The sequence below is a fragment of the Aethalodelphis obliquidens genome, unplaced genomic scaffold (genome assembly GCF_003676395.1).
Source record: "Aethalodelphis obliquidens isolate GAN/ISIS:26980383/991018 unplaced genomic scaffold, ASM367639v1 scaffold53, whole genome shotgun sequence".
Taxonomy (NCBI): Eukaryota; Metazoa; Chordata; class Mammalia; order Artiodactyla; family Delphinidae; genus Aethalodelphis; species Aethalodelphis obliquidens.
In genome coordinates, this window is record NW_020837997.1 from 8,503,611 (window position 1) to 8,509,934 (window position 6,324).

The window sequence follows — 6,324 nt, forward strand, 5'->3', positions numbered from 1 at the left end:
GGAACAAGTCCCCTATCCACGGACAAGAAGTTTGCTTCTAATCTAAGTAACGGTGTAATGAGTAACCTGGTGCAGAGGTGATGTTGAGTCGGGGTGAGTAGATCATCATAAGTTCCTAGGAGTAGAATTGCTAGTCAGGGCGTGTGGGAGGGTAGAATTTTGACAGCTGTTGTAGCAAGACTCCCACCCTCCACAATGGCAGAACTATCGGACTTTGCTAATCTGAGAGGTTAAAAATCTTGCAGTTCTAATTTGCGTTTTTATTATTTGGGGTGAGGCTGCGCATCCTCTCGGTCTTTAAAAGGTGGATCTCTATATTTTCCTGGAAAAAATTTTTTTCTTTAGTTTTGTTTTGTTTTAGTTAGAGAGGCTTTAAAACTTATGATAAAATACACCTAGAAACTCTTTTTAATATTAAGGAAATGACTTATTCTCTGATACAAGCTGTAATATCCACACTCACCCCAGTTGCATTTTTTAAAATTTACTTTATTGAAATATAGTTGATTTACAATGTTGTATTAATTTCTGCTTTACAGCAAAGTGATTCAGTTATACGTATATATACATTCTTTTTCGTATTCTTTTCCATTACGGTTTATCACAGGATATTGAATGTAGTTCCCTGTGCTATACAGTAGGACCTTGTTGTTTATCCATTCTCTATGTATTAGTTTGCATCTGCTAATCCCAAACTCCCAATCCATCCCTCCCCACAGCCTTGGAAACCACAAGTCTATTCTCTATGTCTGTGAGTCTGTTTCTGTTCCATAGATAAGTTCATTTGAGTCATATTTTAGATTCCACATATAAGTGATATCATATAATATTTGTCTTTCTCTGTCTGACTTACTTCACTTACTATGAGAATCTCTAGGTCCATCCATGTTGTGGCAAATGGCATTATTTCATTCTCTTTTATGGCTGAGTAGCATTCTATTATAAATATTTCTGTACCCCCCGAGTTGTATTTTTACCTTGTTTATAATGTTTTCTCCCCACAAGTCTATTTGGATTTTAGGAAGTTGGACTTATCCACCTTTTTCTTTTGCGGTTTTTTTTTTTTTGCGGTACGCAGGCCTCTCACTGTCGTGGCATCTCCCATTGCGGAGCACAGGCTCCGGACGCGCAGGCTCAGCGGCCATGGCTCATGGGCCCAGCTGCTCCGCGGCATGTGGGATCTTCCCGGACCGGGGCACGAACCCGTGTCCGCTGCCTCGGCAGGCGGACTCTCAGCCACTGCGCCACCAGGGAAACCCTCTTTTGCGGTTTTTATGTTTAATTTATTTTTCTTAGAAAGGCCTTACAGGGAATTCCCTGCAGTCCAGTGGTTAGGACTCAGCACTTTCACTGCCAAGGACCTGGGTTCAGTCCCTGGTCGGGGAACTAAGATCCCACGTGCCTTGCAGCACAGCCAAAAAAAAAAAAAAAAAAAGCCTTACCTACTCTCAAATTATTATTTTAAAAAAGTCCCCATGTGTTTTCTTCATAGTGCTTTTATGATCTGATTTTTCCCATGTAAAACTTTGATCCATCAGGAATTTATGTTGAGGCGTGGTGTGAAGTAGGGATCCAGGTTTGTGTTCCCAGTTGTCCCAAGAGCACTTGCGTCATCCATCTTTTTAGATGCAGTTTTGGGGAGATCCCTAGAGCTGTCACATCTTCAAGGAGGATAGTTTTGAAATATGGGGAGACATTAGAATGGTCACAATATGAAAACTGTTTCCTACTAAATTGATAATTTAGGAAATTGGTCCCCACTCAAACTTCCAAGTTTTTTCCCAGAACTGAGCCACACCCATGGGACATGACTTTTTGGGGGGATGGGGTGGGAATCAGTCATTCTCTGCTTGTGGGATATTATAAACATTCCACAAAAACACAATGCTAACACACTGCAAGTCGATCGCAAAATGATATGACAAATCTTGCAACCTGGTGAGATTCCAATCGGTAGACGGAAGAGGCTATAGAGAGGGACCAAAAACGCTGATAAGTCATTGACAAAGAAAGACTTGGTGGTCAGTCCAAGACATAATTAAACATGGAGAAGGGGGCCATTGGCAAAGGCAGGATTGGTTGCTCCAGGGAGCGTGACTCAAATGCAAAATGAATCAGACCCTGAGACCTGTGTGTGGTTTGCCTGGGGCTGTGGTAACACACTGTCATGAACTGGTTGGCTTAAAGATAGAAACATATTCTCTCATAGTTCTGAAAGTTCAAAATCCAGAAATCAAGGGACTTCCCTGGCGGTCCAGTGGTTAGGACTCTGTGCTTCCACTGCAGGGGACATGGGTTCAATCCCCGGTCAGGGAACTAAGATCCTGCAAGCCTCACAGCGCCGCTAAAACAAACAAACAAACAGACAAAATCAAGGTGTGGGCAGGGACACGCTTCCTCCAAAGGCTCTAGGGAAGAATCTTTCCTCCCTCTGCCTAGTTTCTGGTGGCTGCCGGCGCTCCTAGGCGTTCCTCGGCTTGCAGTAGCATCGCTTGTGTCTGCCTGTCTTCACTTCTCTGTGTGTGTGTTTTGCTCTCTCCAAATTTCTCTTATAAGTACACCAGTCATTGGATTTAGGGCCCACTCTACCCCAAGATGACCTCATCGTACCTTGATTACATCTGCAAAGACTCTATTTCCAGGGACTTCCCTGGTGGTGCATTAGCTAGGACTCCACGCTCCTGATGCAGGGGGCCCAGGTTTGATCCCTGGTCAGGGAACTAGACCTCACATGCATGCCGCAACTAAGAGTTTGCATGCCACAACTAAGGAGCCCACGAGCCGCAACTAAGACCCGACGCAACCAAAGAAATAAATAAATATCTTTTTAAAAGACCCTATTTCCAAATAAGGTCACATTCACAGGTACTGGAGGTTAAGATTTCAGCCTATCTTTTGAGGGGGGGACACAATTCAACTCACCATACCCTCCCACTTTTTATGTTTTGTTTTCTTTGTGTGTGTGTGTGTCTGTCTGTCCCCCAAAATGACTCTTGCCAGAATGCTATTGGAAGATTACATGTGAATTATTAAATACAAATTCATGGGGGGGAATGCCCCACCCTCCATAAAAAAGCACCCAATGAATTTGTTTCAAGAGTTACCTGTAGTTTCAGTTATAACCCACATCTTGTTCACGATAAAGTGAATGAATTCCTTGTCATAATTTGGACTCTGTTTTGAAAGTTATGGTTCGTTCCAATCAACCCTTTTATTTCCTCGCTCTGGGGTTTTGGTGCCAGTGTTAACTGCAGGGTCTTTTCTCTGGGGCCTGTGAACTGAAGCTTATGAGGAGACCCCTTGGTAATTCCAGGTCAACGTGGTGGGTGTGTGTGTGTGTGGCGGGGCTGAGAACAGGATGTCCAGGATGTGGCTAGGAGGTCGGGATAACCTTCCCAAGGACTGAATGTCCCTCAGCTGAAGGGACAGGTGGGCAGGGATGCAGAGGGCTGGCCAAGAGGGGGTTCCACTGAAAACAAAAGCCCAGTGTGACCCAAGGGGACAGCCTGCGGGAGGCTGTCCACTCAGGCCTAGGGGCCCTGGGGCTGAGACTTCCTGGAGCCACAGTCGGTTTTCATAGGAGGGCATCATGCTCTGATTAGCAATCTGGAGGGTCACGGAGCTCAGCATGGGCAGTGCACGGAGAGAACAGAGTGAAAGGGGCCTGTTTTCTGAGAGGAGGGTGTCTGGATACTGGAGGGACTGGGGAAAGGAAAGAGAGAGGGGTGGGAGGGAGATTGCAGGACAGGCTTTGACTCTGCACCTAGCACGATGTCTCTCTGTGGCCTGGTAGCCAGCTGGGTGTCCCTGAGTGGGGAGCGCAGAACACCAGCAGGTTGGGAGGGAAGGGGCTGGATTGGACAGGAGATGTCCAGGTGTCCGTGGGAGGCATGCACTGGAGATTCCTTGTGTCTGTCTGCGTGTCCCTAGTGTCAGCCCAGGGTAGAGCTGTGGGGTGGTAGGAGGCCCCGTGGCTGCCCGCCTCTGTGGATGAGGGCAAGAGGAGGGGGGATGGGCCCCCAAACGGCAGGGACCGCCCTCAGCACCCAGGCAAGGGAGGCCACTGTGCAACTTTGCTGGACAGATGGGGCTGAAGGTCAGCAGGTGAAGGATTAATTCAGACCTTGAGCTTGGCCTCCAGAGCTTGCTGGGGCAGGAGCAGCAAGAGGAAAAAGAGGAGGACTGGGGAGGGGAAAATTGCATTTACTGATTATTTCTCAAATGAAGGCCTTGTCCTCCGTTTCTCACCTATTCAAAATAATAACATTAGCCAGAAACCATCATGGGGAATTTACATGGCAGACATTATTTTATTTTATTTTTTAAAATAAATTTATTTATTTATTTTTGGCTGCGTTGCTGCACGTGGGCTTCTCATCACAGTGGCTTCTCTTGCTGCGGAGCACGGGCTCTAGGCATGCAGGCTCAGTAGTTGTGGCTCAGCGGCTCTAGAGCGCAGGCTCAGTAGTTGCGGTACACAGGCTTAGCTGCTCCGTGGCATGTGGGATCTTCCCGGACCAGGGTTCGAACCCGTGTCCCCTGCATTGGCAGGTGGATTCTTAACCACTGTGCCACCAGGGAAGCCCCAGTCATTATTTTAAATGAACTCATCTGATCCCTCAACAGCCCCGTGAGATGCGTACTCCTGTGCTTTTGCAAGCGAGGAACCTGAGGCACAGAGAGGTTCGGGCACTTGCCCAAGGTCACACAGCCTGTGAATGGCTGAGCTGGGGCTGGAACCTGGGTGATGTGCTCTGCTGGCAGTGAGCCTGCCTGGTGTCTGTTCCGGTGAGGCTATGGGCTGAGAGGCAGGGGTAGCAGGAGACAGGCTTGGTTGAGTCTCCCAGGGGTCTGTGGGAGCATTGGTGGTGTGACCTGCTGGTGGGACTGACCTAAATTCGCCTCCCTGGAAAGTTCCCCATCCAACCCCACTTCCCCTTTTGCTACGCTACAGAGTGGGGGTGGGGAATCCTCCGGAAATGGTGGTGGGAGGAGGGAGCTGAGAGCTGGCTGGGCAGAGGAGAGGGGTGGGGACTGGGGCTGCAGGTAAAGAAGAAGGGCAGGGCTCAAGCTCGGGACCTTTGGGGTCCCTGCCTCACCCTTACCCACTGGGAGAGGGGCAGTCTTTGTTCAAAGCCCAGGATTTCTCAGTTCTTCCCAGTCTAGGAGTGCCCTGGGGTGTCCCAGAGGGAGAAACAGGTCCTGAGGTGAGCGGTCAAGCTTTTGTGTAGTACTCAATGCCTTCTCTTGTATTTTACAAATCGTGTGTGTGTGTGTGTGTGTGTGTGTGTGTGTGTGTGTGTGTGTGTGTTGACTAGAAGAAAATCATCTCTGGGGACTTCCCTGGTGGTCCAGTGGTTAGGATTCTGTGCTTCCACTTCAGGAGGCACAGGTTCGATCCCTGGTCAGGGATATAGGATCCCAAAAGCCTGGCAAAAAACCCAAAACAAACAAACAAAACAAAAATATGGGGTGGTCTTTCCTTTTCGCCGAATGCTGTCAATATGGTGTTTCAGGCGCTTCGTGGAGGTTGGCCGGGTGGCCTACGTCTCCTTTGGGTCTCATGCCGGGAGGCTGGTCGCGATTGTAGATATTATTGATCAGAACAGGGCTTTGGTGGATGGACCTTGCACTCAAGTAAGGAGACAGGCTATGCCTTTCAAATGCATTGCAGCTCACTGACTTTCCCCTCAAGTTCCCACACAGTGCCCGGCAGAAGTCTGTCGAGAAGCCTGGGAGAAGGCAGATATCAAGGCAAAGTGGGCAGCCACAAGGTGGGCCAAGAAGATTGAAGCCAGAGAAAAGAAAGCCAGGATGACAGACTTTGATCGCTATAAAGTCACGAAGGCGAGGAAAATGAGGAACAGACTAATCAAGCTTGAAGTTAAGAAACTTCAAAGGGCAGCTCCCCTGAAGACTTCTCCCAAGAAAGCACTTGTTGCTAAGGAGGCAGCTACGGCAGCTGCTGCAAAGGTTCCAGCAAAAAAGATGACCGCTACGGGTAAGAAGTCACCTGCTCCAAAGGTATCTGGCAAGAAAGCATGAGAGCATACGAGGCTGTTATAAACAGAATAAAGGTTCTTTTTGAAAAAAAAAAAAATGAGGGGTGGAATAGGGAGCGTGGGAGGGAGACGCAAGAGGGAGGAGATATGGGGATATATGTATATGTATAGCTGATTCACTTTGTTATACAGCAGAAACTAACACATCCTTGTAAAGCAATTATACTCCAATAAAGATGTTAAAAAAAAAAAAAGACAAAGGAAAAACTGAAAAAAAAAACCCCAAAACCCCGAAAATCATCTCTGATCTAAAAGCCTCGTG

General features: G+C 47.8%; 1 pseudogene; it reads left to right on the forward strand.

The window, feature by feature from the left end:
• The first annotated feature begins 5,493 nt into the window (after window positions 1–5,493).
• On the forward strand, window positions 5,494–6,060 carry LOC113608987 (60S ribosomal protein L14 pseudogene; annotated as a pseudogene).
• Window positions 6,061–6,324: the final 264 nt, after the last annotated feature.